This window comes from Aquarana catesbeiana, linkage group LG03 (assembly GCF_042186555.1).
Source record: "Aquarana catesbeiana isolate 2022-GZ linkage group LG03, ASM4218655v1, whole genome shotgun sequence".
Classification (NCBI taxonomy): domain Eukaryota; kingdom Metazoa; phylum Chordata; class Amphibia; order Anura; family Ranidae; genus Aquarana; species Aquarana catesbeiana.
Window position 1 is genome coordinate 634,491,641 of NC_133326.1, and position 14,651 is coordinate 634,506,291.

Here is a 14,651-nt window from a genome sequence, read left to right on the forward strand (position 1 = left end):
ACAAAAAAAAAAATCAATGTAATTTAACAAATGAAAAACCGAATAGCCTCTGACAAAAGTATACATGACAAATTAAAAAAACCTTGTACTACTTTATATTCACTTCCAAATACAAAGCATTGTTACAGGATGACTCTACCGTAGGCGTTCTGCCCCCCCCCCACCCCCCTCCCCTCACTGATTCATACAGTGGCCTTCCTTCTACCAGACCAGAACAAGCATAGCTGTACATAAAAAAATTAAAATTTTGCTAATACGTTTTATAGAAGCATTACTTTGGTCTTATTGAAGTCATGTACTACTACACATGAATATTTGTTGAGACTTGGCCTATACTAAAGTTATGTTCTATGAATGTTATAATACTTTGGTTACAAATGTCAATGACAATATGTTGTTAATCAAAAATAAATAAAGAAAAATGGTTATAAGAGATCAATTAGGTAGGACACTGACCGTGCATATATTCCAAAATTCAGACGGCCAATGAGACACACTAGACTTCCCAAAAAAAGGTAACGGAAGATCTGCATCATATTTGGTATCTAACAAATTGTAATTTCATTCTGCTAAATATGCTGTTTATCAGATTATGAAAAGGTATATTTAAGATAGTTGGCTCTCACCAGTTGGGGGACTTTACCCACATATTTTGGTCCTGCTATCACTCAATATTGGGAGGAGGTTGTCTGCGTTATTCATCTGGTCTCAAGAATCACATTTCCACCCCTCCCTACGTGTCTGCCTACTAGGTTTAGTGGAAGATTTCGCCCCTACAGTGGCTGAACAAACACTCTTGGGGCTGCTATTATTTTACGCCAGGAAGTCCATTACCCTTACTTGGAAAAATTCTAATTCTCTAATGGTCAACTTATGGAAACAGCTGGTCAATGCAGCTTTACTATTATATAAAGACCCACATTCTAACAAAACGCGTTGGTTGGAGTCCATGTCCATGAGGTACCACGCACATCAATCCTGTATACTGGTCGATCAACTTCAAGGGTGTCTTGGATCTATTAATGCTCATTTTGTACCCGGTTTCTGTAAGTGTTTAGCACTGATTTCTTTTAATAAACTGTCAAGCAGTTTTACACTATGTGGCTGTTTTATCTTTTCTGCATGGGCCCTACTAAGGAGTAAACTTTACCATCAGCCATGACAGTACCACCACCTGCAATATAATAGAGGAAGCCGATTGGCTCTTCTATACTTGCAAATCACACCTGTCTAGACTCTTATACAGGCATACCCCACGTTTAAGTACACAATTGGGTTTATTTACTAAAGATGGAAAGTGCAAAATCAGGCTCACTTCTACATAGAAACCAATGAGCTTCCACGTTTTATTACCAAAGCCTAATTGAACAAGCTGGGGTTAGAAGCTCATCGGTTTCTATGCAGAAGTGAGCCTGATTTTGCACTTTCCATCTTTAGTAAATAAACCCAATTGTGTACTTAAAAGTGGGGTATACCTGTAATTTGGAGTCTAGACCTCTGGTAAGGAGGCATTTTATATTGATATCGGTGAAGGTGCACTTGGGTGATCAAAACGCACATCAATTATACTTACTGTTACTGGATCTCCATCCAGGAATTCATCTGCACTATTTAGAACAGCACTAGTTGTTCACACTTTATGGACACTTGTTTATTCATTATCTACAGTATGTTTAGTCTGCAACATTTTTATTGTCTCATTATATAAAGACGCCTATAGCAATAGGGGCTGCCCTAAAAAGTTTGACATGGTGTGGTACAAATTGCACCTTGGTTTGTGCACTGGTGAGCAGTCATGTTGGAACAGGAAGGGGCCATTCCAAACTGTTCCCACAAAGTTGTGAGCATGAAATTGTCCAAAATGTCTTGGTATGCCGATGCCGTAAGAGTTCCCTCCATCGGAGCTAAGGGGCCAAGCCCAACCCCTGAAAAACAACCCCACACCATAATCCCCCCTCCACCAAATGATTTGGACCAGTGCACAAGGCAAGGTCCATAAAGACATGGATGAGCGAGTTTGGGGTGGAGGAACTTGACTGGCCTGCACAGAGTCCTGACCTCAACCTGATAGAACACCTGTGGGATGAATTAGAGCGGAGACTGCAAGCCAGGCCTTCTCGTCCAACATCAGTGCCTGACCTCACAAATGTGCCTCTGGAAGAATGGTCAAACATTCCAATAAACACACTCCTAAACCTTGTGGACAGCCTTCCCAGAAGAGTTGAAGCTGTTATAGCTGCAAAGGGTGGGCCAACTCAATACTGATCCCTACGGACGAAAAACAAAGTTCATGTAAAGGCAGGGGTCCCAAAACTTTTGACAATTTAGTGTATGTTTGTTGGTGAATTATATGCAGGGTATTTCACATAAAGCAGATATGATATGACCAGAACGCTAACCTGACGTGACATTCTGTACCAACAAATAAGTCATGCCCTGCTCATTAATAAAGTGATACGAAACCCTCCCATTGCTTTCAGCCAAGGAATCTGCCATTTTAAGCCTCTGTTTCAAGTGTAACTGCCATGGTGTTGCACATGTGATCGGTTATGACACCAGCCATTTGATAAATTGACAGTTTGGTTGAGAGCACAAACAAATGTGACAGTTATGATTCCTGGCATGCTTTTTTTAAACCATTAAATGAAGACCCCTTTCACACTGAGCCGTGGCAGCGCTAAAGCGTCACTCATTTTAGCAGCTTTTAAGCGGCGATTTACGGCCGCTAGCGGGGAGCTTTTAATCCCTGCCGAAGAAAGGGTTAAAAGCGCTTCCGAATCGCTGCCCATTTCAATTAGCAGGGCATTTTGGGAGCGCTGTATACAATCGCTCCCAAACCGCCCCACAAATGCTGATTGCAGGACTTTTTCTAACGTCCCGCAAGCGCACCGCCCCAGTTTTCAGGCACTTTACAGGCGCTATTTCTAGCACCAAAACGCCTGAAAACTGCCTCAGAGTGAAAGGGGTCTAATGGGTTTGATTCAGCTTATTACTTAAGGTTCAGAAAAAAGAGGAGGGGAAAAAAAGCACTGGACTGCTTAAAAGATGCACTGGAACACATCAAAAACGCGCATGCAGAAAAGCACCTGGAACACATCCGGACTGCATTTCTATGGTGTGAACTGGCCATTAATAAGGACAAGTGTGTTGCAGTGCGTTTTTGGTGGATTTAGGTGTGTTTTTGATGCGTTTTACAGCGTTCCAATACAGTCCAATGCAGAAAAAATGCAGCATGTTCTACTTTTTTTTCTGGAACTGGAACGCACTGGAACTGCAAGCACTGGTGTGAACTATGCCGTTGAAAATCACATAACCTACTTTCTATGCGTTTTTGATGTAGAAAAAAAACGCACTGGACTGCATGTGGTGTGAACTGGCCCTAAGGGCTGGGTCACACCACAAAAACACACTCTAGATCCGTTCTGGATGAGTTTCTACATGCATTTTTTTTAACATCCTGGAACTGATCGCGCTGGTGTGAACTATGCCATTGGAAACCATATGACCTACTTTTTTTTTTTTCTGCATCAAAAAAGCATGAAATCACTGGACTGCATATGGTGTGAACTGGCCCTAAAAAAACGAAATACATTCCAGTGGCATCAAAACAAAAGGCGTTCAATATCTTACAGTTTGTTTACTTTAAAAAGCTGCCTGCATAAAAAAGCCTGTCTCCTGCCAGCATTCAGCAGAGAACAACCTAAAATACTCCCTGCTGAGTCACAGCTACAATTGTAAAATCAGTGGGGAACACGCGCTTTGCAAAATGCAGAGCTAAAAGGTCTGACTCTGTAAGGGGCATGCTGGACCTCTGCAGAGAGACCACTGCACCCCCACAGAGTGCAGAGGTTCCCTTGTACACCATGCTGGCAGAGGACGGACTTTTCTACAAAGGCTGTGCCTGCTTACTAACCACTTCCGGACCGGCTCACGCCGATATATACGTCGGCACTTTGAAGAGGAAGATCATTCTTATGGCAGCAGCTAGCTACCATAACCCCGGTATCCTCTTCTTCAGTGAGCGGACTGGTTTCCGCTAAAAGTGGTCTCTGCGGCGGATTCGCTGCTAATTCACTTTTGTCGATGGCGGGAGAGGCCCCCCCCCTCCTGCCGCTCTCCCGTGCCCTCCAACTCTTACCGGAGCCATCGGTAGCGGCGGAGACGATCGGGTCCTCTCCCTTGCTTGGTATGGAGACGAGTGAGGGGAAGATGGCCCCACATGTCTCCACACCATTGCAGGGTGGAAGTGATGTAAAAATGTCACTTTCGCCCATAGCTCTTAAAGAGATTTTTTTTTTTTAATGTAAATATGAGATCTGAGGTCTTTTTGACCCCAGATCTCATATTTAAGAGGTCCTGTCATGCTTTTTTTTTCTATTACAAGGGATGTTTACATTCCTTGTAATAGGAATAAAAGTGATTTTTTTTTTTTTTAAACTGTGTAAAAAAAAAAAAAAAAAAAAAAAAAAGGTAAATTAAAAATAAATAATAATTTTTCAACGTGCCCCGTCCCGCCAAGCTCACGTGCAGAAGCGAACACATACATAAGCAGCGCCCGCATATGAAAACAGTATTCAAACCACAAATGTGAGTTATCTCCACGATCAGTAGAGCGAGAGCAATAATTCTAGCCCTAGACCTCCTCTGTAACTTGAAACATGCAACCTGTAGAATTTTTTTAAACGTTGCCTATGGAGATTTTTAAGGGTAAAAAGTTTGTCGCCATTTAACGAGCGGGCGCAATTTTGAAGTGTGACATGTTGGGTATCAATTTGCTTGGCGTAACATTATCTTTCACAATATCAACAAAAAAAAAAAAAAATGGGCTACTTTTACTGTTGTCTTATTTTTTAATTAAAAAAAAGTGCATCTTCTCCAAAAAAAAGTGCGCTTGTAAGACCGCTGCGCAAATACGGTGGGACAGAAAGTATTGCAACGACCACCATTTTATTCTCTAGGATGTTAGAAAAAAATATTATATATTTATTGTTTGGGGGTTCTAAGTAATTTTCTAGCATAAAAAAAATGTTTTTAACTTGTAATCTCAGAAAGAGGCCCGGGTCGTTAAGTGGCTAAAGAACACCAACTGCAATCACATGTCCACAAAGGAAGTGCACTGTGCAATCTATGCTTCCTGCATTACCAAACTCAAACGTCCAAGGCAGAGTTGAATTTGATTAATAGCTGTGAGAATCTTTTTAGTACTTCTTATTAGTATATTTAAGTGTTTTGTGAGAGGCAGTTGGGGGTTACAGCATCTCCAGCAGACCTCATCCAGGATCACCAGATAATGGATACAATGCAGAGGGTGGACTGATGAAGCACAGAACTGTTTGAATAAAATACTGAACTACTATCTATGCTCCTTATGTGTATCTCAATTATGACTAGCGTGCACATGCAGTATCGTAGTGGAGAAGGGATTTGTGGTGCCTTTTGGTGCATATCACCATAATGACTGGTTACCCATTCTTTAAGAGGAACTCCAGCCCTCTGCGGAAAAAAAAAAATGTTAGAAGCTACAAATATTGTAGCTGCCAACTTTTAATAAACAGGTACTTACCAACCTAGAGATCCAGCGCTGTCATCACCTGGGCTGGTTCTTCGCCAGTCCTTGGGTCCATCTTGAGTGTGGGAAGCCAGCTTTGACTTACTACTGGCTCAAAGTCAACTCCCCACTGTGCATGCGCAAGTCGCGTTGTCCCAGGAGGTGAAGGATCGTCGGAAAGGGGAGTATTAACCACTTTAGTTTTGTTTTAATGCATTAACACACTAGGGGGGTCCTATGTGGCCGCTGTCTTCTCCTGAAGACTCTAGGGTTTGGCACGCTCAACTATGTCTTATAAATCCCAGATCTCTTCAGAATACCTGGCACAAGGATGTTTACAACCCTTATGACAGCAATTAAAGTGATCGAAAAAAAATCTAAATTAAAACAACTGAAATGGGTGAAGGATGTGGGTGATATAGACGGGGACCAGTGGTCGGAGGCCCTGGAATCGGTCTGCGGCTGTTCTTTAAATGTACCCCAAACACTGTCCCAACTATATATATTATTGCGGGTTCATCACACCCCACTTCAATTGTTTGCTCTTGGACTTCACCCAAATTCATTGTGTGTTAGATAGGGTGATTGGCTTCCCTAGGCAAAAAGAGAGCAGTGCCACATCCAATAACTACATATGTATGAGAAAAAAAGACAATTCCCCTGGGTGGACTTTACCGGCACTTGCTAATAAATTCTGAATTTTGAATAGTGAGTACATATAACAGAGTGTAAAGAGTAAAAAAGATTTTTATTTTAACATAACATAGATTAAAAATATATTATATCATATATTCGACGGAACATATTACAGGAACAAAAAATAACAGTTTTGTTACCAAGCAATTAATTGTACGAGGGCTCTTGTTCACACCCAACGCGTTTCGAAATAAATACTGTTTTTATCCTTCTTCAGGGATGTAGCACAAAAGAGCGCTTCGTCTAAAGTGGTTAAAATATAACACAATGAGTGGATTGTTATGACATATGAGTATGGGTATGTTTAGTCAATCTATGTTTAGGTAATGGGTCACTCACTTCTTATATGTTTCGTTGAATTACTTTAAAACTTCCGAATTGGAATAGCATTGGACATTTTTTTTTTTTTTTTATTTAATTTTATTTTATTTTTTTAATAATAATAATATTCACTATTGTTTAAATTATGTATTCATATATGCATATATGTTATTACCAATAATATTATAAATATTCTATGATATCACCATGCCATATGTGAATGGCTTACTATAACCATAATCAAGTAATATCACATAAATTAAAGTTGCCTTTATTCCTAAATTTCAAGATCATGTACATGTATTCTAAACACATAGATACACTATCAATTACATATACAGTATATATCCTTTCCTTAAATTGCAGATACATGATCTCCTCATAGTAATAAACATTATTTCCCCCTTTTTTTTTTTTGATATTCTGTATACCTAATTTGTGAATTTTCATTTAAATTATACGTATAAATACTCACTCTGTCTACATTACTTTACCTCTAGGGGTTTCCTCTCCTCTTGCCTCAGTACATTGCTCTGGTCTGCACGCGCCCGGGAGGGACGGGGGTTGGTGAGATTTTATGTCCCAGTAAAGGGGACTTCCAACAAATAATACCAACTAGTGATAACCATTATGTTTCTATGATAATAACTATACCAGCAACAATGTCCAATGCTATTCCAATTCGGAAGTTTTAAAGTAATTCAACGAAACATATTAGAAGTGAGTGACCCATTACCTAAACATAGATTGACTAAACATACCCATACCCATATGTCATAACAATCCACTCATTGTGTTATATTTTAACCACTTTAGACGAAGCGCTCTTTTGTGCTACATCCCTGAAGAAGGATAAAAATAGTATTTACTCCGAAAAGCGTTGGGTGTGAACAAGAGCCCTCGTACAATTAATTGCTTGGTAACAATACTGTTATTTTTTGTTCCTGTAATATGGTCCATCGAATATATGATATAATATGTTTTTTTAATCTATGTTATGTTAAAATAAAAATCATTTTTACTCTTTACACTCTGTTATATGTACTCACTATTCAAAATTTATTAGCAAGTGCCGGTAAAGTCCACCCAGGGGAATTGTCTTTTTTCTCAATCCATTGTGTGTGAGATGCAAGGGAGCCAATGGGGACCGGATACATCTCCTTTGGCAGTGACAAAGTTGCATCGGTTTTGGACTGGCTTAGTAAACACCATCAACAATACTTTTCAAGTAACCATCTCCCTTGACCGTAAACCGTGTTTATTGGTTATTGCTTATTGTCAGAGAGGCGGTGTCCAGAGCACTGTTCCAAGCTCGAAAGCTGATCTTGCAACCTTTCCAACTTTAGAGATGTGGTTAGCCAATAAGGGATTAACTTTGCGATATGAGCACTTGATACATCAGCATAGAGGCAGCCCGAGCCGGTTCAATAAGATCTGATGATGCTGGCTAGCTACCCCTAGCTTGGCTCCGTTAGACCTAATTCTTGACAGACTATTGACTTAACAAGGGAACTCAACTGCTCAGTGTGTCCACACCCTTGGAGTGAGTTTAATTTAAAGTACTGGGGAAGAGATATGATGAGAATGTCTTCTTAAAACATATTAAGGGATGCATACACTGTCATGCCCCGTACACACGATCGGACTTTCCGACAACAAAAACATGGAATTTTGTTCGAAGGGTGTTGGCTCCAACTTGTCTTGCATACACACGGTCACACAAATGTTGGCCAACAATTATGAACATAGTGACGTACAAGACGTACGGAGAGCCGATGTGTTATCGTCATTACGAACGCTAGTTTTACAAGACCGAGCGCTTCCGGCTAGTACTTGATTCCGAGCATTCGTTGACTTTTGTGCGACGGACTTGGATACACACGATTGGAAAGTCCAACAATAAACATTTGTTGGAGGAAAATTTGAGAACCTGCTAGCCAACCTTTGTTGGTGGAAAGTCCAACAAATGTCCAATAGAGCATACACACCGTCGGAATTACCGCCAACAAGCTCACATCCAACATTTCCCGTCGGAAAATTCGACTGTGTGTACACGGCATCAGATATAACGACTAATGACATCTCAGGTTCAATCGGTTTTATAAACCTGCTTTGGCTATGTACAAGAACATTATTTTACTTTGTATTCTTTGAAGGTATTGTATAAATGTAATACTTCGGAATGTTTGTTGTACTGTTGCTTGTAAAGTTAAACTTTATTCTGATTTAAAAAAAAAAAAAAAGTAAAAATAAAAATATTAAAGTGCCCCTGTCCCCCCTGTGCTCATGCGCAAAGGCAAACGCGCGCCAGTCCCGTACACAAGCAAACGTCCAACACATGTAAGGTATCTCTACAAATGTCAGCTCAACCAGACCTCCTCTGTAAATCTAAAGTGGTAACCTGTAAAGGTTTTTAAAGCATCGCCTATTGACAGTAAAATTTTGGATTTTTGCCGTTACATGGGCGTGCACAACTTCAAAGCGTGACATGTTAGGTATCTATTTATTCAGCGTCACATCATACTTTTTATTTTACCAAAAAATGGGTTATGTATTGTGATTTTTTGCATTGAAGAAGAAAACATTTTTGTCAAAAGAATTGCTTTTAAAAAAGCACTGCCCAAATACTGTGCCATAAAAAAAATTGCAAAACCAACAAATTTATTCTCTGGGGTCTCTGCTTTAAAAAGAATAATAATAAAATAATGTTATATATAACGTTTGGGGGTTCTAAGAAATTTCATAGCAAAAAATACTGATACGTGTAAACAAAATGTGCCAGAAAAGGCCTGGTCTTCAAGTGGATATAAACGTTTAAAGCTGTTCACCGTGAGCAGAGGCTGTGGATTCCTTTATCAAAGCTTCTGTAAGCTCTAACCAGCAGGGCCCTCTGATCCCACCTGTATTGAATTGTATTGTCACTGTACTGTCCCCCCCCCCCCCCCCCCCCATGTTATAAAGTGCTGCGCAAACTGTTGGAGCTATATAAACCCTGTATTATAATAATAATAATAATAATAATAATAATAAGAGCGAACTTGACATTTTAATGATTGGGTTTACAGACTTTAAGATTCACATCTTCCAACATTTAACCACTTCCCGATCGTAATACATACATATACGTTACGGTTTGCAAGTGATTTACCAGGATTATGGCTAAAGATATCAGCCATAACCCCGGTACCATTTTTTTCACCAGACGACCGGCTTTCTCATGAAACCCGTCCGAGCGGCTCACCAGTGCTTTCAGGGCTTATCGTTGTAGCCGGTTTGCCAGAGAAACGATCCGACAGTGCAGCTGTCTGCTCCCATAGGTGATCAAAAAAGTTAACACTCTTTGATCGACTCTATGGCCTTGGAAGACTGGAGTGATGTCATGACGTCACTTCCGGTCCAGGCTGGAAAATTTTTTTTTTTTTTTTTTTGATCTTTTGCTTTTAAAAGAAAAAGAAAGAGATTTGGGGTATTTTTGACCCCATATCTCTCCATAAAGAGGATCAGTAATCCTTTTTTCTATACAAGGGATGTTTTCTGTGACAGGAGTCACTTTTGGGCACAGGGTGACTGAGAAAATATATATTGGATTACTTAAAATGAGACAGTAATATTTATCCACAATATCTCCCAGGATATATGTAAAGACTATTCTTGGTTTGTTTGATTCTGAACTCAACATGTTAGTTGAGAGAGCTGATCACATTGGCCTCTAGAACTGGGTAGGAGTCGGACAGTCTACTCATACTATAGTTTGTTGCCTCGGGGGAGATCACGGTTTGTATTGTTAATTGTAATTAGCTCCTGCTATTGTGAGAAGGTGTCCTGTGTTTATACTAATGTGTGAGGCTCAGTGACAACAAGTCTGACCTGTAGTGAAATCCTGATTAAACATACAATGCCCACGAGGGCACGGAGTCATATCAGCTGCTTTAAGAGGTTAGTTAATTTGTTCATGTTAATTCTGTTGCTGGTTACAGTTGTATTGTTAGAGTAATATGAGCAGGAGGGGGGACCTCCTCTTCTACTGTATATAAGACTGTATTCTGGTTCTAAATAAAAAAAAAGAGTCTGATTCCCGTTTGACCCTCCGTACAGAGCCTTGTCTCGTACTTGGGGGGGAAAGAATTATTCATATGGGTTTCTTGTTCGATTGCTTGCTGATTAGAGTGTTCGGTAACTGCCTTTGTGTTCGGAAATGGAATGTCCTAAACGGCTTTAACCCATTTCATACTCGGGGTGTCGTTACATTTTCATCCCTTGTAATAGGAATAAAAGTGATAAAAAACAAAATGTAAAAACGGACAGTATAAAAAAAGAAAAAATGTAAAGCGCCCCTATCCCTCTGTTCTTGCACACAGAAGCGAACGCATAGACACACACGTATATGTATTTGAACCACACATGTGAGGTATCGCCACAAACATTACAGCGAGAGCAATAATTGTAGCATTGAACCTCCTCTGTAACTCTAAACAGGTAACCTGTAAAGGTGCTTAAAGCGTTGCCTACAGCGATTTTTAAGTACCGTAGTTTGTCGCCATTCCACGAGTGTGCGTCAAATCGTGACATGTTAGGTATCTATTTACTCGGCGTAACATCAGCTTTAAAAAATTGGGGTAACCATTGTTTTTTTTTTTTTTTTAATTAAAGTCTATTTTTTCCCCCAAAAATGCATTTGCAAAATCGCTTCACAAATACCATGTGCCATAAAACATTGCAGCGATCGCCATTTTATCCTCTGCAAAAAAAAAATAAATAAATAAATTATATATATATATATATATATATATATATATATATATATATACACACACATACACACATATATTAATTATATAAAGTTTGGGGGTTATAAGTAATTTTCTAGCACAAAATGCTGATTTATACTTGTAAACAAAAAGTGCCAGAAAAATCCTGTCCGGCAAGTGGCTATAATGCCGCGTAAACACGACCGGTTTTGCAGTCGGAATAAACTCCGAAGGTTTCTCCAACGGAACTCCGACGGAATTCCGCTCAAGCGGTCTTGCATACACACGGTCACACCAAAGTCCGACCAAAGTCCGACCGTCCAGAACGCGGTGACGTACAACACGTACGACGGGACTAGAAAAAGGAAGTTCAATAGCCAGTAGCCAATAGCTTCCGTCTCGTACTTGCTTCAGAGCATGGGTCGTTTTTGGTCCGTCGGAACAGCATACAGACGAACGGTTTTCCCGATAGGAATTGATTCCGTCGGAAATATTTAGAACATGTTCCATTTCTAGGTCCGTCAGAATTTTCGAAAGAAGAAGTCCGATGAGGCCTACACACGATCGGAATATACGATGAAAAGCTTCCGTCTGACTTTTTCTGTCGGACATTCCGCTCGTGTGTACACGGCATAAGTCAAAAACTTGGACCCATCTTCAATATCTGCCCAGCTGGCAATAATCAGCCAAAGCCATAAAAGATAAAAATAATCCTTATATATGACCAGAAATCTGGATAGCCCCACAGAAATCGGAACAGGGAAATGTCCGGTAACAATGTAGAAGCTTTAACTGTGAATGCTAACTAGATAGTATATATATAAAAAAAAAACGATAAACACACCTTGGTGATTCTCTAGAGCCGCTCTGTATAAAGACCGGCGCCCTGCACACACAGACGCTCCCAGCCAGTGCCAGCTGTAGGTAGCCGGGATGCTGGAGGAGATGCAGTTTCCTAGGTAACCAGAAAACCCTTGTGGCGCCTTAGACACAGCGGGGCTCCCTCCAAGGATGTGAAAGAATAAACAGCTATTAACTTTACACCTGTTATGACGGCTGGATGCCTCTTGACATATCCGAGAAAAACATTTCCACAGGCTGAGGTTTTATTGGGTTTTCTTTTTTTAATTCTTTTTGAAGACGGCTGAATCAGTAAGAAAGTCATTCACTTTGGTTCTAAGAGTCCACTTATTATCTAATTGTCCTTCGGAAGAAGGCAGAAGATCGCTACCGAGACGATAACAGCCATCTCACATAAAAGGCGTACTTGTAATAGCGAGATTTGTGAAGGAAGATTAATATTAAAAGCAAAATTCTTCCCACGCAGAATATACGACAAACAGACAGCAACATGAAAAACTGTCACTATGTATTCTAAGGCTGGAGGACTACATATAGGTCTACACTCTGTTAATCAATCACCAATAATAAAAACATAAATATAATATACTACATAGACAAACCCAATAACAGACGACATGTAAAAAAAAAAAAAAAAATCAATTAAAAAAAAAATGTAAGAAAGATTATTATTCATTCTAATGTTAAGGCGGGATTCTAAAAATATATTATAAATATAATAGAAAATTCTTCATATGTATAATATTTTACATAATGAAACCCACAAAAAGACATATAAAAAAAAAAAGATTAATAATGATAATATAGCCTTTATAAAGTCTATGTGCAATATTATAACTATGAATATTTTGCTATTTTTTTTTTTAAAGATTGTTATTAATATTCATAATAATAATAGCAAAATCTTCATAGGTATAATATAATATTTTACATAGACAAACTTTTAAGACTTTTTAAAAGATAATTATAATCATTACCTTTATTATTATTTTTATTATTATTATTATTATTATTATTATTATTATTAATAAAAATAATAATATTAATGAGAAGAAGAAGAAAAAGAAGAATGAATAATACATTTTTAAGTTTATTTTTGTGGGTTTGCAAAATATACCTAGGATGATTTTTCTATTAATATTAATGGTGTTGTTGTTATTATTAATAACAACAATAATAGAAAAATCATCCTAACAACAACAACATTATTATCAATAGAAAAATCATCATCCTAGGTATATTTTGCATAGACAAACCCACCAAAAGAGATTTAAAAATGTATTATTCATTCTTTATCATTATTAATAATAGAAAAAAGATAATGATTTTAATAATCTTTCAAAAACTCTTAAAAGTTGGTCTATGTAGAATATTATACACATGAAGATTTTGCTATTATTTGTATGAGTAATAATAATTGTAAAAATAATAGCAAAATCTTCATGAATTTTGCTATTATTATTTGTATGAGTAATAATAATAATAATAGTAAAAATAATAGCAAAATCTTCATACATATGATATTGCACATAGACAACCCCACAAAAAGAGACTTTAAAAAAAAGATATATTATTATTATTATTATTATTAATAATAATAATAATAAATAGTAATAATAATATTTTTAAAGTCTCTTTTAAAATTTCTTTTTGTGGGTTTCCCTATGAAGATTTTTCTATATATTATTATTATTGACGATTGCCAGAATGTGTTTTTTTTTATTATTTTGTCAATAATAAGATTAATATTGATGATTGCCAGAATGTGTTTTTTTTAATTTGTTGATATTGATGTCTGGCAATCATCAATAATAATAATATTATTATTATTATTATTATTAATATGAAGAAGATTATTATTATTAATGATGCTTGCCAGAATGTGTTTTTTTATTTTGCTGTTATTATTATTATTATTAGGAAATAATGTTAAAAATATCATATATATTATCATGATCATATGTAGTATAATTAATAATGAGAGCAAAAAATATAATATATATTATGTAGTATAATTAATGACAGCAAAAATGTTCACACTTAAAATATTTTATATAACAGACTTAAAAAAAAAAAAAAAAATGTTGGTAATAATACTACCAATTACGAAGAACATAATTCTAAAAATAATATATTATATACGATAATAAGCATCAATAATATTAATACTAATAACGGCAATATTGTCATACATATTATATTTTATGTAAAAAAATTGATAATAATAATAATAATACTAGTAGTAGTTCAAATGATACGAACTTGACACTCTAAATATATTTCACATTTTGACAATCAAAAATGTCACTAACAAAAATGTAAAAGTAAAATCTGAACATATTATTACACAATAGACACATGTAACAAAGACATTTAAAGCAAATGTAAAAAAATAAAAACAATAAAAGTGAAAGAAGTTCCTATGACTTGTAGTGATCAGCACAGATCACACACATTACATGAAGAAGAGCCCCCCG

General features: G+C 37.4%; 1 protein-coding gene across 3 annotated transcripts in view; it reads right to left on the reverse strand.

The window, feature by feature from the left end:
• PGLS (6-phosphogluconolactonase) overlaps positions 1-14,651 on the reverse strand; it is a 45,110-nt gene that overhangs the window by 29,596 nt on the left and 863 nt on the right. The gene's annotated exons all lie outside the window — the stretch shown is intronic.